The sequence below is a fragment of the Lagenorhynchus albirostris genome, chromosome 1 (assembly GCF_949774975.1).
Source record: "Lagenorhynchus albirostris chromosome 1, mLagAlb1.1, whole genome shotgun sequence".
NCBI lineage: Eukaryota > Metazoa > Chordata > Mammalia > Artiodactyla > Delphinidae > Lagenorhynchus > Lagenorhynchus albirostris.
The window spans coordinates 120,925,834-120,944,830 of record NC_083095.1 but is presented as its reverse complement, the minus strand read 5'-3'; the positions used below and the strand labels follow the sequence as shown (position 1 = coordinate 120,944,830).

The window sequence follows — 18,997 nt, the reverse complement described above, 5'->3', positions numbered from 1 at the left end:
ACACCACTTTCAATTACTCTAATCTTGATGAAACTGAATGGCTCTCTTCCTCGTAAGAGCATCCCCTCCGTTGTATGAGACAGGAAGCTCCCCAGGCTCCATCCTTCAATTGAGTTATTTTCACAACCTTCTCTGGAAGCTCCCCCTACTTTCAACACAACTACCTTAAGTTGTAGAAATAACTATCGAGGCACAAGTAACTCAGAGACACAGGATGAATCAGATCCAGGGCTATGGTGAAAGCAACAGAGCAGGCTGATAATTGGTCAGTCACTTATAAGGTACAAGATACTGTGCTGAGAGCTTCACAAGAAAAAAATGAGATGGAACAGGGCTGGACCTGCATACATGGGCTGAAATGCTCACAACACACATATGACCCACACCCAGAGAGAGGACTCCCCTATGAGCTAATAAAGAAGTTATAGAAAAATGCAGATGCAATGACAAGAGGACCAGAAGTACCCACAGAATGAAGACAGAACTTTGGGTAGAGTCAGTTGGGAATAACATTAGGCTGAGGGTGAGATATAAGCTCAGCCTTAAACAAAGGACAGGATTTGAGTAGATAAGGGAGAATGGTAGCCTTCCAGATGGTGTTAGAAGCTACCTTTCAATCCCAGGGGAAGTTCTGCTCTTTCTTCAAGATTCAGTTTATCACACCGCCTACTCCTCTCTCAGACAGTACTCACCACCCAGGACTAGTGACCACCATGACTCCAGGGCCTACCACAGAGCCTGGGATATGAGTAGGTATTCCATAAAGACTGAACACTGCGTAACTATTTCTGAGCCTACACTTCACACATAATGATGGGCTCCTGGATGGCCCACCATTCCTCATTATCCTCACCACCGGGCAGACTTTCAGAACTATTTGATATACAGTTGGATGCAATTCCTCCATTTGACTTCCTTTCTTTTTATCACAGAGGGACAAGCATTAGAAAGAAATTATAACTCTGTTAAGAAAATTAGGCCATTTCCTTCAGATTTAAAAAAACCATCTTTCAGCCAATTTCAAGCATATCTCTTCCACTGTCTTGACTAATATTGAGACAAATCATGTTATGGAGAAAACAAATTTGGACTTGGAGTTAGAGCACATGGGTCTCAATGGCAGTACCACCACTTAGGGTCTGTATGACCTTATGATTCCAGAGTTACAATGTATACCAAGTCTCAGTTCATGCAAAACTCACTTAAAATAACACATAGCAAAGATCTTGTTGCTGGAAAAGTCTAAAACCACAATATTAGCTGCTACTATTATTATTAACACCTAATATGCTGTTTGGATAAAAATTTAAAATACAGCATTCTAAAATGGTATTCCTCTCTGCAAAAGAGATACAAAGACAGATAATTGATGGTCGTTTGGCCAGTGGACAGGGTAGGAAGGGTAATGGCTCTTCAATGGGAACCAACTTAACATGCCTTGCTTGAGGGGTTCTCTCCCCACCTCACCCCCTTACCTAAAAGGTGGCCAGTGGGATAATTTTATGACTCAGGTAGGTTTGTTTTTTTTTTTTTTAAATGACTATTTTTTAAAAATTATTTTTATTTATTTGGCTGTGTTGGGTCTTTGTTGCTGCATGTGGGCTTTCTCTAGTTGTGGCGAGCGTGGGCTACTCTTCGTTGTGGTCTGCGGTTTTCTCATTGCGGTGGCTTTTCTTGTTGCAGAGCATGGGCTCTAGGTGCACGGGCTTCAGTAGTTACGGCACGTGGGCTCAGTAGTTGTGGTGCACGGGCTTAGTTGCTCCGCGGCATGTGGGATCTTCCTGAACCAGGGCTTGAACCCACATCCCCTGCATTGGCAGGCAGATTCTTAACCACTGTGCCACCAGGGAAGCCCTATAACTCGGGTAGTTTTTAAATGGAGAAAATTTTTAGACCAGGCAGGGCAGTGCTGTGGCTACTCTAGTTCTTAAATCTTACATAGAACTAATTAAAAAAGAGAGACAACTGAGTTTCAGTCTTGATTCTGCTTTTCACTATGGCAGGAAGCCAACTACTTCAACTGGAATGGTATACAAAATGCTCGCTTCTTAAAGAATGCATTCATCCATTTATTCACTTATTCAGCCACATATACTCATTGAGTGCCATTACTAGACCAGATGCTGCTCCTCGGACAGAGAGGACCCCAACAAGCAGTACAGCGTGATGAGTTTGGAATAGGAGCTGATGTCACTCTGAACGCAAAGTCCTTCCAGTGTCTAAGTGATCGTAAGATGAAGTCAGGGCTCTAAGAGGTCAGGTGGCTGGGAGTCCTCGAGGTTCCTGAAGGGCTTTAAGATTAGTTTGGGTCCTTCGCAGGCAAGACTTAACTGGGTATGATTCAGACAGAATGGGAATGGCCTACGGCACAGGCAAGCAAGAAGTGACCACCCTAAACACCTCCCCACACAGTGGCACAAGTCCTCAGCATGACACTGTGCCCTCTGTGAATGATCTGTCTATAACAATTGAAGGCCAAAAAACAGCTGCTGGAGTTGTCTCAAAATCCGTGAGGAGGGGAGAGAACAAGTAACTTCTCGTCAGTACTCATGGGGACTTTGTGGCCGCTGTGTCTTACTGGTGGCCTCATGGCAGCACCCGCTGTTATCCCTGTGGGCTCTCACATCACCAAGGCTCCCAATGAAACTGGAATTGACAGGTTTTATCATCATTACCAACATATCGTATATATAAATATAGCTATTAAAAAATACCTACTGGGCTTCCCTGGTGGCGCAGTGGTTGGGAGTCCGCCTGCCGATGCAGGGGACACCAGTTCGTGCCCCGGTCCAGGAGGATCCCGCGTGCCGCGGAGCGGCTGGGCCCGTGAGCCATGGCCGCTGAGCCTGCGCGTCCAGAGCCTGTGCTCCGCAACGCGAGAGGCCGCAGCAGTGAGAGGCCCGCGTACCGCAAAAAACCAAAACAAAACAACAACAACAACAAAAACCTACTATCGGGCTTCCCTGGTGGCACCAGCGGTTGAGGGTCCGCCTGCCGAGGCAGGGGACGCGGGTTCGTGGCCCGGTCCGGGAAGATCCCACGTGCCGCGGAGCAGCTGGGCCCGTGAGCCATGGCCGCTGAGCCTGCGCGTCCAGAGCCTGTGCTCCGCAATGGGAGAGGCTGCAGCACTGAGAGGCCCGCGTACCGCAAAAAAAAAAAACAAACCCTACTATCAAATTCTCACACATGAAAAAAAAGATAGATGATCATTTGTGCTACAGAAGGCATCCTGACATAACTGTGAATTCACTGAGCAAGCCCTCTTAAAAATTCACATGTTGAGTCTCATTGTTTTTCATCAAGTCCTCAGGGGACTGCAGCCTTTCACTCTGGGTCCCCCACCAAAGATGGTCTGAAGGGCCCCAGACACTGCTCAGTCTGCAATGGAGCTCATGGGCCCAGCCGCTCCGCGGCATGTGGGATCTCCCCGGACCGGGGCACGAACCCGCGTCCCCTGCATCAGCAGGCGGACTCTCAACCACTGCGCCACCAGGGAAGCCCTCAGTCTACTCTTTTATTTCAGTGATCTCAACTTTCTCAGGGTTGGTTCTGATTTTAAAATTCCATGGCCCCATGTTTCAAAAAGATTTTATGTATTCCCCAAACTACATACATTTGTAATAATCGACTTTCCAGTTTCCGGTCACAGAAGACCTATCCCCTGATCAGAAAGTATAACCACCTTCTCCACACTGGGCTGCAGGAACTCAAGCCAAGTAAAAGGGCATGGCTTTCCCTTTGCTCACCTGCCTGCCTGCAGGATTTCTAAAATTCAGAAAGCATGCTAAAGGACGTTCCAAGCAAGGAGGCATGGCTTTGCTTCCAAGCTCCTTCCCAGACCTCTACCCTCCCCAAGAAAGGCAGATGAGCACCTACTGGGGTTGGGCTCTGAGGGTTTCCATCCTTTATTGTGGCTGTCAGACCAGGCGCATGGGAAGGGCCACCCAGGAAGGGCTGAAGCCAGGACTGGGAGAAAGGATGCATTAGGGAAGCCAGAGAGACCAGGTCCAGAGAGGGATGGGAAGCTGGATGGGAAGGAAGCTGGAGGACACATGGGAAGCTGTCAGCCAAACACATCTACGTATTGGCTTTTGGGGAGCATTCAATTCTCATCCATGCTTCTCCTGACTCTTAGTATCCTGGGTGAGAGAGGGCTGGCTAAATATTGCAATGCCCCAGAAAAAAAAAAAAAACTTTAATGAAAAATCCTGTTGCGTTTTCCCCTATTCTGATTACCTTTGAAAGACGTATAAAATTTACTGAGGAAAAGACTCTTCATTCTCTCCCCCACCCCAGTGGTGACTCTCTCCATGAGCCAGTCTAAATGTCAAAAGAAAAAGACATCTTCTCAGGAAAATATAAATATTTATAGACAGCATTACTCCATCACTCCTGAAATGTTAAACAGAGCTAGTTCTCCATTTCTCTTCTTTATTGATTTAGTTATGTGGTACATAATAATCAGAAAGCCAAAAAAAAAGGGTAACAGTAGAACTCAAGTCATTAGGTCATGCATCAAATAAATGGAGACCAAAAATAATACTCATTAAATCTCTTTGTGATATATCCCCAGAGAGTTGGCACAGAAACAAGAAATCAATGTCAAAACAAACCTAGCCTCGGGCCATTGGAGATTGGCTTCTCAAGTACTTTCTCCTGTGATGAGAGCATCCAAGTCTCTGGAATTCCTGCTCTGAGATATACGCTCTTAGAGCTAACTTCCCTAGCTGACTGAAGGGTCAATGGGAAAGAGTAGAAATGTAGGGGGTGTAAAGTCCTCACTCAGCTCTGAAAATATTTGGCTGGCCCTCCACTTTCCTGACCTCCTTTAGACCAGAGGACTTATAAAGTTTCAGGTCTGTTTTGTGGACCCCTCTTATGATACCTAAAATTGGGTTCTACCTGCATGATCAGTCTTCTTCCCTAGTGATAGCCAGCTTGGAATAAGAATTATGATTAGTGAGTATGATATTTGCTATGAAAAGACACAGAGGAACCTTAAATGCATATTATAAGGTGAAAGAAGTCCATCTGAAAAGGCTGTGTACTGTGTAATTCCAACTATATGACATTCTGGAAAAGGCACAGCTATAAGACAATAGAAAGGTCAGTGTTTTGGGGGTTGGGGGTGGAGTTAAGCAGAGCACAGAGGATTTTTAGGGCCGTGAAACCAACTCTGTATAATATTATAAGGCTGAATATGTGTCATTATACGTTAGTTCAAACCCACTGAATGTACCACACCAAGAGTGAATCCTTAGGTAAACAATGGACTTTGAGTGATTATAGATTTGGGCCAATGCAGATTCATCCTTGGTTAAAAAGAAAAAAAAAATTTTTTTTTTACTCTGTTGAGTGCTACTGATAATTGGGGAGGTCTTGCATGTGTGGAAGCAGGGGGTACATGGGGAATCTCTGTACCTTCCTCTCAATTTTATATTGTTAATTCTAAATTGTAAATCTAAAATTTCTCTTAAAATAATTGTCTTCAAAAAATTTTTTTTCCTGTGAGATAAAATTCTTAAAATTCTCTTTGTTTGGGTGTATACCTAGGAGTGTATATACCTAAACATAATTCTATGTTTAATCTTTTGAGGAACTGCCTGCTTTTCCAAAGCAGCTGTACCATTTACATTCCCCACCAGACATGGATGAAGATTCTAATTTCTACACATTCTCCCCAACACTTATGTCTTTTCAATTATAGCCATTCTAATAGGTGAAGTGGTATGTTATTGTGGTTTTGATTTGCATCTCCCTGATGACTAATGATGTTGAGCACGTTTTCATGTGCTTATTGACCATCTGTCTATCTTCTTTGGACGAACAGTTATTCTAATCCTTTACTCCATTTTAAAAATTGGATTATTTGCCTTTATATTGTTGGATTATCTGACTTCTTTATATATTCTTTTCTTACCAATTTTTTTTTATTGAAGTAGAGTTGATTTACAATATTGTGGCAATCTCTGCTCTACAGCAAAGTGACTCAGTTATACACAGAGACATTCTTTTTTTTTATATTCTTTTCCATTATGGTTTATCACAGGATATTGAATATAGTTCCCTGTGCCATACAGAAGGACCCTGTTGTTTATCCATTCTCTATATAATAGTTTACATCTGCTAATCCCAAACTCCCACTGCGTCCCGACCCCACCCACCTCCCCCTTGGCAACCACAAGTCTGTTCTCTATGTCTGAGAGTCTGTTTCTGTTTTGTAGATAGGTTCATTTGTGCCATATTCTAGATTCCACATATAAGTGATATCATATGGTATTTGTCTTTCTCTTTCTGACTTACTTCACTCAGGATGACAATCTCTAGTTGCATCCATGTTGCTGCAAATGGCATTATTTTGTTCTTTTTATGGCTAAGTAGTATTCCATTGTATATACGTACCACATCTTTATCCATTCCTCTGTTGGTGGACATTTAGGTTGTCTCCATGTTTTGGCCATTGTGAATAGTGCTGCTATGAACAGAGGGGTGCATGTATCTTTTCGAATTATAGTTTTGTCCGGGTATATGCCCAGGAATGGGAGTGCTGGATCATATGGCAATTCTATTTTTAGTTTTCTGAGGAACCTCCACACTGTTTTCCATAGTGGCTGCACCAACTTACATTCCCACCAACAATGCAGAAGGGTTCCCTTTTCTCCACACCCTCTCCAGCATTTGTTATTTGTAGACTTTTTGATGATGGCCATTCTGACTAGTGTGAGGTGGTACCTCACTGTAGTTTTGATTTGCATTTCTTTAATAATTAGTGATGTTGAGCATCTTTTCATGTGCCTACTGGCCATCTGTATGTCTTCTGTGGACAAATGTCTATTAAGGTCTTCTGCCCTCTTTATATATTATTGATACCGTGGTGTCCTTTGATGCCCCAAAGTTTTTAATTTTGATGAAGTCCAATATATTATTTATTTTTCTTTTGTTGCTTGTGCTAATGATATAATATTTAAGAAACTGTTGCCTGATCCAAGCTCATGAAGATTTACACCTATGTTTCCCTTCTAACAGTTTTATAGTTTTATCTCTTACATTTAGATCTTTGATCCATTTTGAGTTAATTTTTTACATATATGGTATGAGGTAGGAGTCCAATTTCATTTCTTCTCTATCAGCTTTAAAAACTAAGAAAGAGCTTTCTGCTAACTTCCACTGAATGGCGGAGGTGGAGAGAAAGGCTAGAGAATTCCAAATTCAAGATTAATTTATGAGTAGGAAGAGAAGATAGCAATTGAACTTTACCTGATGGGTCTGAAATGACCTTCAGTAATTGTAGAAATCCAGTATTTTGAGCATTGAGGTGGAGCTCAGTTCTCTTTGATTTTCAAATGACCAGCCAAGTAAAGGAAGACTTCACATTTTAAGGGATATCACTTAAAGCCAACAAAATAAATAAAGTTACTGGATACCAGTAACATAGCCTGTACTCTGCTAGCCCCTAAGGTATAGTACACATATAAATATACATAAGACACAGTCACTCACCCTAATGGCTAAGCTTGTGAAATAAGGCTGGTCCTTCCAGGAAACAGTTCAAAGAGTGAAACAGTTCAATTATATAAGCCTTTGGAGGAAAAACAGAGGTCAAATTTCTTTTAAGAGATATATCTTATTTGCTCAAGTCAACAGGGTTAGTGAAATATTCAAACAGGGCACAAGCTTCTTGGGACACTAGATTTGATTTTACAGTCTTGTTAATAACCATTCCAGCAACTCTTTCTATGTGTATTATACAATGGACAACCACCTCATCAAATAAACAAAAAAGAAAATTTCCTGACTTTGAAGCCATAGATAGAAGAGATTCTCTGAATAAAGAATGTTGGGAAGAAGCTGTTAAAATGCTCTCTACATCCTCAATTACCTTTAGAATGTTCATGTAGTCATAAGAGATTTTTCCAACGCTTGAATGGATTCTCAGTTTTGACTGACCCTGGGTCTTTAACTTTTTTAAATAGCTTGATATTTGTCTTTTATTGGGCCCTCCAAACATGACAAAAGTGGAGAAAAGGAAAATATACTCAAAAACATATTTAGCAATAGGTGGGAAGAAGAGCAGAAAATATGCAAAATGAATATACCCGTTACTCTCAAAGGAACAAACATTTCACAAGAGCTGCTCTGAGCCAGGCTCTTACAACCAAAGTAAAACCTCCTCCTTCAGAGAGCTCATGGCTTAGTACCTCAGAATGTCAAGGAAACTTCAGAAAGTGGCTCATTTGGGAGAAAAAAATCCACAAAACAGATATCCATACAGAAAGGCGGGCCAAAAAGTACGAAGCTTTAAAAACAAAAATCACAGCTGGTAACACTCAGATACCTTCTAAAGCTCAGCTCAGGGTTCCTGTCTGAATCACCTTAGAAGAGGAGAATCACCTTAGAAGCAGTACAATCTTGGAAAGTGTCACTTAAGAGTGACATGGAAGTACCATCTCACAGAGACATGGGCTCACCATTTATGATCATCCATTATGTGTCAGGCATATAATGTTTATCCCATCTACCCCATCTAGGGACCACATAAAGTTGGTGACACCAAGGAAGTGCCAGAGCCTAGATGATATCTATCTAAATTTTAGTTCACCACCAAAATGACTGATGGAAAATTGAGAGCATCACCACCGTATAGGTAAGTCACCAGGACTGTCAGGGAACACCTTGTAGGTTAGCAGGGCAGGGGATTCCTCAAGTACGACAAGACGCAGTACAATATGATTATCTTATGACCGATTACTGTAAGGTCAACCAAGACCCCCTGCTCTGATTCTACAAGAAATAATCAACTTTCTGCTCTAGTGTTTACTCTAATGAGTAGATTGGTCCTCCTAGGGGCTTCCAAATAAAACGCCCTCTCAAGAGGTCTCCCTGAAATAGGAAACCTCTTCTGTCACTTCACATCTACTTAGTTCCAAGGAACAAGGCTTTATGGAAGGGAGACTCAATTTCCCATTTACATCGGCCGTCCGACTTTCTTTCCCCATACATGGTATACAGAATCATCCAACCCTTCTTCTAATCCTAGATCTTAGTTACGAGGATCAATTATCAAGACTTTACTTAATATCCAGACCTTCCCTTGAAAAATCTCTCTCTTTTAGGACAGGCTTAGAGAAAGCATATAGTCTCTACTAGAATTCATACATACTTATAATAATTTCATTTAATTCAACAAATACTGATTACTTCTTGAAGGTTCTACTGTGTACAATATTCTAAGTATTAATATTATTTCAACTTTTGCTCCTGTTTCAACGGCACTGCCTAATTGGGATCTTGCCTATACAAGGCACTCCAGGAAAACTATGCAGTAGAGCCTGAAGCTGTTGTTTTAAAAGGCTGAGGAAGCCTCGGTGGGTATATGAATACTTTCAAAACTACAATCATTTAATCATATCCCAGAATTATACAATTTAAATAGAGCAATGCTTAACAATTAGCATCACTGTTAATCTTAAGTTTCTCAGTGTAAAGAGTCTTAGGATGCTAGCACAATTATGAAATTCTCATTTCCATATCAGCGCTTTAGAAAAGGAAAATGTTCACTTTCCATGTTGATAGTCCATGTGTGATTTCTCCCTTTTCATAATTTCCTCTACTGAAAGCTAAAGTCATAGCTCAACCAGAATCTTAATGAATGAAATTCCAGTGCTAAATACTTCAGAATTCCACATGACAAGGACAACAAACAACGTGACCCCTACCTGGAAAGAACTGAGAGAAGAAAACAAGCAAGCTGAAAACTACCTAATAAAAATCATTCATTCTAAAAGTTTTCACAAGATGCTTTCTTAAAGAACCGAACCTCAGGGAAATCAGAAAAGGCAAAGAAAATTCACGTACTTCATAATGATACTGTAACAACATTATAACCAATTTTTAAAATTTATTTATTTATTCATTTTTGGCTGTGTTGGGTCTTTGTTGCTGCACGGGCTTTCTCTAGTTGCGGCGAGCAGGGGCTTCTCTTCATGGCATTGCACAGGCTTCTCACTGCGGTGGCTTCTCTTGTTGCAGAGCACGGGCTCTCGGCGCATGGGCTTCAGTAGTTGTGGCATGCGGCCTCAGTAGTTGTGGCTCGTGGGCTCTAGAGTGCAGGCTCAGTAGTTGTGGCGCACGGGTTTAGTTGCTCCGCGGCATGTGGGATCTTCCCGGACCAGGGCTCAAACCCATGACCCTGCACTGGTAGGCGGATTCTTAACCACTGTGCCACCAGGGAAGTCCCTATGACCAAATTTTTACACTCAAGTTAAGTAGAGGTAATTCTGGTATAGCTAAGAGGCAAAACCCTTAGCATGTATCCAGTGTGGCTCTATTTTTAAAATAATGCCTCTGACACCCGGCAGTTCAATTTCTATGTTAGCCTCTAAAAAGCACAAACCAACGTTTCACAATATGATTCTGTGCATGATGAACCTCTTCACTTATCTCAAGGATAACTGCAACTATTAAATATTATTCTATGAATACAAGGTAATAGCAGAAATGAAGACTTAGCTTATCTAATTCCCTCCTTGGCTGGCTCCCAAAATTCACCAACTCCCTCCATCAGGAGGAACAAAGAGAGAGCAAGACAGAAATGGAAATATCTATAAAGGCTCCTCATGATGAAACTGACCGAGGTACTTGGAATACAAACCTACCCTGCCAATGATACAGAAAATTTAATATCAAATTATCAAATCTTCCTGCACATCCAAGAGGATGAATAAGCCCCTTAAGATTTCTCGTTTGCCAAGAAACAAAAGGGTCTAACCTACTAGAACTGCATTAGACTTCGTTGATAATGAAATTTTAAAAGGCATGTGTAATAAAGGCATGGCTCGCATAAGCAAGCATAAAGCAAGGTGTTCCTTGCTTCTTTTACCACCAGCATTTACCTTAGTCCTTCCTTTCAACCCTCAAAATAATAAGCCCACAATCCTATTTTAGTAGGGCAGAGTTTAAAATACTTATGTTAATATAACTGAATGTCTGCCCAGAGGAAAAACATTGGTATCTGTCCTTGTGCTAAAACTCATCCCACACTCCTCCCTCTATGTCCACCATTCAGCATCAAACGTGATTCATGACATCTTTAGTTTCATCTATATGTCAGCTTCACACCAGTGGCCACAGAAACCTGATCTAACTAAAAGCTCTTATTTATAACTTCCCATGTAGCGATACATGGGCCTCTAAGAGCTGTGTGTCCTTGGACAAGGCATTTATCAATCTGAGTCTCACTTTCCTCCTGGGTAATAAGTGGTGAGAACCAGGTGATCTCAGAGTGGCCTGCCACCATCCAATGCCTTATGTCTGGGTGCACATCTTTCCTGCTGGCTTGCCCGTATCAGGGAGAAAGCTAACTTCAGTCTTGGATTCTTAAGTTTATTGATCTCAAGAGACTCAGGATTTGAAATTAGGAAAGAAAATAATAAAAGGCAGTAATGAGGATGTTTGTTTAGTTCCCACGCTCATCAATAGTACTTTGGCCTGGGCCTTTGACTGCAAACTTCCTGGGGCAAGAGACCTGTTTCGGCTGATGTCAGTAAGCTATTTATGTTATTATTCCAGCAAAGTGGAATAATAAACACCAAATTTTAAAAAATTTTGCTAGTTCAAATGGATGAAAATCAACAAAAATAATTGTTCATATTTTCCTAAGCCACAGAACACAATTCTAGCAGATACTAGGTAGAACTGTTATTCTGAAAAATTGAGTGTCAATAATCTTGAAAGCTTCAAAGGCATGACCAGATTCTGTTAAAATGTGTTATATGTATTTACATGTGCTACTGCCTCACATGTACTCTTATCTGCTCTTATCCAAATGCTCAAAAATCATTAGGATGAATGGTTTGAAGTCAAGGGCTGTAGGAAGACACATGCTCTCCAACTCGCCCTACGGCACGAGGGAAAATATGGAATCTGCCCACTGTTCAGAACAGAATGTGAATGGATTTTGTAGAGAACTCAGGCCTATCTTCCCTGTAGCCTCCACATCCCCTCACTCCCTCTACTGCAGAATCACACAGGAGTAGCCCATAATCGTCCAGCATCCATTCCCATCTGCCCACTTAGATCTCTGCTCTCCAGCAAAATGACATCACCAGGGTACAGTCCGCAAGCCAGCCTGGTGATACGGAAGCCCAGATTGCCTGGATCTGAAAGAAGACTCTTACAGTTTAAAAAGACAGCTGGCTCCATTTAAGATTCCTCCCTGCCCATCAGCCTCAGCCCATGCTCCCCCTTTAATCCCCCAAACATATGCTGTGGGAGTTCCTGTCCTCTCCCTGCCCTTGCCATTGCACGGGAGCCTAGCTGTTCCCAGCAGCTGCTGGCTTCCTCTTGGCTCACCACTAAGTTCTAACGGAATGGATGCTGAAGACCAGCTCATGGCAAAAGGCATTTCCTCAGATTCTTACCCCTAACCATAGCCTACATCCACTTACCGAACAACTAGTCTCTGACAGTGAAAAATCCTCAGCTTACACTGCAGCCACCAAAGCCTGACCAAAGCCAGTGTAGGGGTGGGGGGGGGGGCACCACTACAGGCCAGCACGTCGAAAGGTCCTAGTTCTGAAAAGGATGACTCCAACTTGGAAGCGATCTCCTAATGGGTTCACTGAGGCATGAGTAACCAGAAAAGTGGGTCAGGGACCCGAGTCATAGTCTGAAGGCTTATATGCACGTTTGCTAGCAAAGCAAAGCTCCAGATTTCTGGATGGTTAGCAAGGTGTAAACAATGCCATTTGCAAATGGGTCCTCCTGCTACTGCCCCCACCGATACTCCCACATCAGCCTTGATGACCAGCACAATGACAATACACACGCCTGCATCTTCCAGTTATCCCCAAAGGCAGCCGGAAAAACAAGTCATCTCAGATGCTATCAGTACAGCAGTTTTCAGGTCACCATGCTCCAGCTGTCCAAGGCAATAGCCTCTGATTAAGATGGGCTTGATTTTTCTTAGTTGCAATGTTTTTTTTCCCTATTTGGTCAGTAGATGTCACATTAATGTGGGTTTTTAGCTTTTATACTTATCTTTCTTCAAAATCAAAAAAGTCAGATGTCTTGCCTTTACTCCATGTGCTTATGCTTATGTACATAACTGTATATACACAGACATGCACACACACTTTTGACATAACAAGCAGGACTGCTAAGGAATTAAGTCAGCAGTCTAAGTACTTTAAGACAATCTGACAAAGAAGCAGAGGAAAACTGTCAACGCTTATCCATTTCTTTGGTTTTCCCCTCTTAACTGTGATAGTTTTTTCTTCTCTCTGCCGCCCCAAAGAGAAAATCTTATACCTTTCAACAGCCCAATATCTGAGCCAAAGCTACAAAATAGCACACTCCCATGTCCTATGTCATTTGAGACCTTGCCCATCCAAGGCCCTCCAGGGTCAAAACACTGCACACCTTCTTTTGGGCTCACAAACAGTAAGATTTGCTCAGAAGGACAGAGGTGGCTTACTCCATCAGGTGAGAAGCAAGAAATTTCCTGAGTGTCACAGTAACTTTTAAATCCATCAGAAACCATCTAATACCAAGTTTTTCAAGCATCGGAACAAATATGGAAATATGACCATTTGCAAAAAGCAAGCATTGGAAGTCCAACAGTGTAAATCTTCCTGGATTTAAGGAAGGTTAAACCAGCCATTTAAAATCAGCGCCAAATCAAAACCACAATGAGGTATCACCTCACACTGGTCAGAATGGCCATCATCAAAAAACATACAAACAATAAATGCTGGAGAGGGTGTGAATAAAAGGGAACCCCTCCTGCACTGTTGGTGGAAATGTAAATTGATACAGCCACTATGGAGAACAGTATGGAGGTTCCTTAAAAAACTACAAATAGAACTACCATATGACCCAGCAATCCCACTACTGGGCATATACCCTGAGAAAACCATAATTCAAAAAGATACATGTACCACAATGTTCACTGCAGCACTATTTACAATAGCCAGGACATGAAAACAACCTTAATGTCCACTGACAGATGAATGGATAAAGAAGATGTGGCACACATATACCATGGGATATTACTCAGCCATAAAAAGGAACGAAACTGAGTTATTTGCAATGAGGTGGATGGACCTAGAGTCTGTCATACAGAGTGAAGTAAGTCAGAAAGAGAAAAACAAACACCGTATGCTAACACATATATATGGAATCTAAAAAATCGGTATTGATGCACCTAGTGGCAGGGCAGGAATAAAGACGCAGACAAAGAGAACAGACTTGAGGACACAGGGAGGGGGAGGGGAAGCTGGGGCGAAGTGAGAGAGTAGCACTGACATATATACACTACCAAATGTAAAATAGATGGCTAGTGGGAAGCAGCCGCATAGCACAGGGAGATCACCTCGGTGCTTTGTATTGACCTAGAGGGGTGGGATAGGGAGGGTGGCAGGGAGATGCAAGAGGGAGGAGATATGGAGATATATGTATATGTATAGCTGATTCACTTTGTTGTACAGCAGAAAGTAACACACCATTGTAAAGCAATTATACCCCAATAAAGATTTTTTTAATTAAAAAAAACAGCGCCAATATATTATTTCTGAGTGGAATGCAAAACTCCCTTGTAGCTTTATTGTGAAACCATTTGGAGCAGGGCCCTTAAAGTACATCCTCGGGCCCTTGCTGATATATCAGATCCCTCACTCTCCCCTGTAGTTAGGGGAACAGTGGATATCCTGGATCTCAGCCATCATACAGTTGACTGCAAAGGAAAAATTACAATAATATCCCAAGCAAAAAACCAACTAAGGGTAGATCTAACAAGAGTAGCGAACTTGATGGGTCACTCGTCAATGGAATGGCCAATGAACAGTTCTTATGAGCGCATAAGCCTCCCCACATATTTAACTCTCTTTCCAGCCTTATTCCCACCCCAAATGAAACATATGAACTCAAAGGAAAACACAGAAGTTCTATGTCTAATGAAAAACTGGCTAATGATAACAGTCAACTTGCTAAGAAGCAAAGGATTAGAAGACGATGCATATTTTGAATTTTTGTCTACATTAGTATTAGCAGTAAGCCCAGAGCTGACTGTATACCACACAGTGATCTCAGTTGGTGCTGGCATGGATTAGCTATGATTTAAATTTAAGGTAAGATAGATTTACATTCCATAAAGGTCTAATATTTCATGCATGAACACAGAGTAAGCTTACAACTGTTATCTTAGCAACACAGCCAGCAAAAGCTCATTCACAAATTTATACTTGGTTTTGGTAAACAGAACCATCACCAGATCCCTGGGTAAACTATACAAGAGATGCTCACTTTTTCTTTGACTTAAAGCTCTGAGATTTTCAAGGAAAACTGAACAAATGATTTTCCACATAGATGCCAATCAATAGCCCCCCTTCATGTTTAGTCATGGAAAATCATGTGGAAAATAATTCTAAAGGGCTACACTATTTACCTACCCTCACCTGGTTTGGGACTCCCTTTCCCAAAGAGCTTTGCTGCCATTAGTATGGTCACGTTCCTTTCCACTCCAGCACAGGTTTATCTTAAAGAGGGCTTGTAAAAACCTCCACTGTCCATTTAAACAGTCACTCCATATGGATATTAAGTAAAGCAAAGCCACTTAGTGATTGCACCATGAGGAGGGGAGGCCATATGGATCATCCTGATTAGCCCCGTCAGCTAGAGTAAGGAAGACTGGCTGGCGCTAAAGGCCAGCTGTGCAGGGTACACGGACCGAGACAATGGGCAACATCGACAGCCTCCAAGCAATTGGTCTGGGCAGTGATGGATGTCATGGGAACAGCCTATGGGGTTATTAAGGGGGTAGAACTGGCCCAAGAGAAACCCAAATTCCATTTCCTTTTATTAAGATAAAGCTGGACTGTCCATGACACAGTGCAGGACTAAGGAAGCTTTTGTCTCTTTTATCACTGACACACCCAAAAAATCAATTCATATATTAAATAAGTAAAAACTCAGGAGGGTGTAAGACAGACATTACAAAATGCTACTCGTCTGTGTTTTAAATTAAGAACAGAATTAAAGAATTCCTCAGTAAGCACAAATATAGATTATTTAATTCTATGTTATTTAATCTGTATCGTTAATTGCATTGTTTAAGGGAAGAACAAGGAGCCAGGGCTCTCTCTGCATCCTTTTGTGCATATCAAGGGGTATGTGCTTAGTAGGTAAGGGAACAATATATCACACTGCAGCTCTCACCATATAGGCTAGACTGAATGGAGCCTGCCCCATTCTTCTAGACTAGAAAGAGTCCTTCCAAAGTTGCAATTAAATGGTTGAAATCAGAAATGATCAGAAAAAAATTCCCCTGTATTTATATGTACACCCTTCCCCATTTCTTTCCTTCTGTGCCCCCCAAAGAGGTCTCTACTAAATACCTAATTGTATAACCTGGAATCATTTTAACGTTCTGGTCCTCCATTTCCAAATTAAGACTAATAATCATTTTCACATTAAGAATACCAAGGCCTACAAACCACAGGAACACCCTGAAGACTAAATCAAATAAGTAATGCCTGGTAGAGTTCACATTTGAAAGGTATTATTGTCCTTCACTTTGCTCCCCATCCCCCCATCCAGCACTTAGCCCCATCAGACCCAGAAAAGCTCAGCTCATGTGGAGCACCTTCTGGGAAGAATGAAAGAACATGCTTTCTTCTGGACACCAGCCAGGTGTTTCCGCATGTGCACACACAACATCTACAGCTAGCAGCACAATTCTCTGTTCCAAATTCGTTTTATGTCCTGAGCCTGTCTGGGCTAGGAGACTCCATTAGTAAAATTAGCTAGAAATTCTGTGTGGAGAAATCTCTGGATTTTGCCATTCCTTTTGAGCACCTAATAATGAAAATATGAGGGTCTTTTATATGGGGCCAGTTCCTCTGTGGTCAGGGAGCTCTTCCGAGCAAATGAGAGGGCTCCTGTTCCAAGAAATCTAGCCAAAGAACATGATGAGGGAGAGCAAGACTTCAGCATGTCAGGAACATTTCTCAGCCACTTCACCACCTCCACCACCACTCCAGGTGCACATATTACTGCTGCACAATCAAGTTCCACTGGATGAGGACTTGACACACCTTGACTTAAGCTTCCAGAATACATCTGAGAATATGGGGCTGAGGGTACACACAGGGAGCATGAATCAACGTCCTCAAGATACTGCATTTTTATCTCTAGTGACCAAAAGAGTCATCTCCCCCTTCAAAGACACTGTTTTCAGTAACTGCATATCAACTTCCCTTTGTCCTCATGCTAACAGTGTGGGGTAGCAGATTGTGCCCCAAATTCTGTGATTCCCAGTGAACATGCAAAAGGACACTGTCGTAGAGTGTTATCTGGCATCTTTCACAGGGTTTTCATCTTGTGGGTTGGCACTCCAACCTGAGTCCTTGAGCACTGAAGGTGTGAACAAATACATACTTAAGAGACGCAATCGACTGCTTAAGTCCCAAGGTGCTATAGGCAAGCCAGAACTTGAAAAATCACTTTGGTGGAACATCAAAGGCAACAGGCATCTAGCCCCACAGACCAATTCCTACAAGTTAAGATTAAAAAGACCATGGGAGGGACCTACCTGGTGGCGCAGTGGTTAACAATCCACTTGCCAATGCAGGGGACACGGGTTCGAGCCCTGGTCTGGGAAGATCCCACATGCCACAGAGCAACTAAGCACGGGAGCCACAACTACTGAGCCCGCATACCACATCTACCGAGCCCGTGTGCCACAAATGCTGAAGCCCGTGTACCCTAGAGCCCATGCTCTGCAACAAGAGAAGCCACAGCAATGAGAAGCCCACACACCGCAACAAAGAGCAGCCCCCGCTCTCCATAACTAGAGAAAGCCCGCGCGCAGCAACGAAGACCCAATGCAGCCAAACACACACACACACACACACACACACACACACACACACACACACACACACACACACACACACAAAGACCATGGGAGCTCCTTCAATTGGTACAGGATTCTGGTACATTGCCTTTTACAATATACTGACCAAATTAAAACGGAAGGCATACCAGACAGGCGAGCTTCTTGCGTTTGGAAAATTTTACTGCATGGAGTATAAACATTGCGGTTTAAAACCTGCTCACCTCACAGCATCTCAAGCTGAAGGTCAGAGGTTGACCTTCAATCTCTGCCATTTCGTATTGGTTATTTTATCCGTTCCCTAGAGCTGTCATAAAAAGTACCATACAATGGGTGCCTTCAAACAATAGGAATTTATTTTCCTCTAGCTACGAAAGCCAGAAGTCTGGAATCAAGAGTTTCTGGTGGGTCATATTCCCCGTAATGACTCTAGAGAGAATCATTCCTTGTTCCTCTCAGTTTTCTGGAGGCTCCATCTTTACATATGGCACTCTCTTCTGTGTGCCTCTCTTTCTCCTCTCCTCTTTTTATAAGGACACCAGTCATCAGATTAACCTAGTATGACCTCAACCCTATCTTTAAGTAATTGCATGTACACTATTTCCAAATTGTGTCACATTCTGGGGTTTCAGGCAGGCGTGAATTTGGAGGGGACATTATTCAACCCATTACAGTTACTAATGAAAAGTCAAGTTGGACTCTTTTGGCAAAGATTACCTTGATATAAAAATAATACTTTCTGCAGAAATAGGAAAATACAGAATATATTCAAAGCCATCAGAGCTGGATAATGGGACATGTGAGAGACTCATCTAAGGAGATAAGCTGAAGTTAAGCTAAGAAAAGCCACAATTATGAGTAAGCCCACATCAACAGCTTCCCCATTTCTCTCTCACCCTTTGTTAAGGGAACAGAGAATGGTGTTGTCAGAACCAAACGAGGAAATTGTATGACATTTTTCAGGGGCAAACCACCACAGGTCTACTTTCTTTCCCCACCTCCAACCCAAGGAAGATTATGGACAGCACACAGCACATATTTACCTGGACTCATTGCTACACTCAGTTAAAAATCAAACATTTCAGCGTCCAGGCAACATAACTTCAT

At 42.2% G+C, this 18,997-nt stretch overlaps 1 protein-coding gene across 6 annotated transcripts in view; it reads right to left on the bottom strand.

Moving 5' to 3' along the window:
* Positions 1 to 18,997, bottom strand: part of TLN2 (talin 2) — a 448,850-nt gene that overhangs the window by 213,100 nt on the left and 216,753 nt on the right. The gene's annotated exons all lie outside the window — the stretch shown is intronic.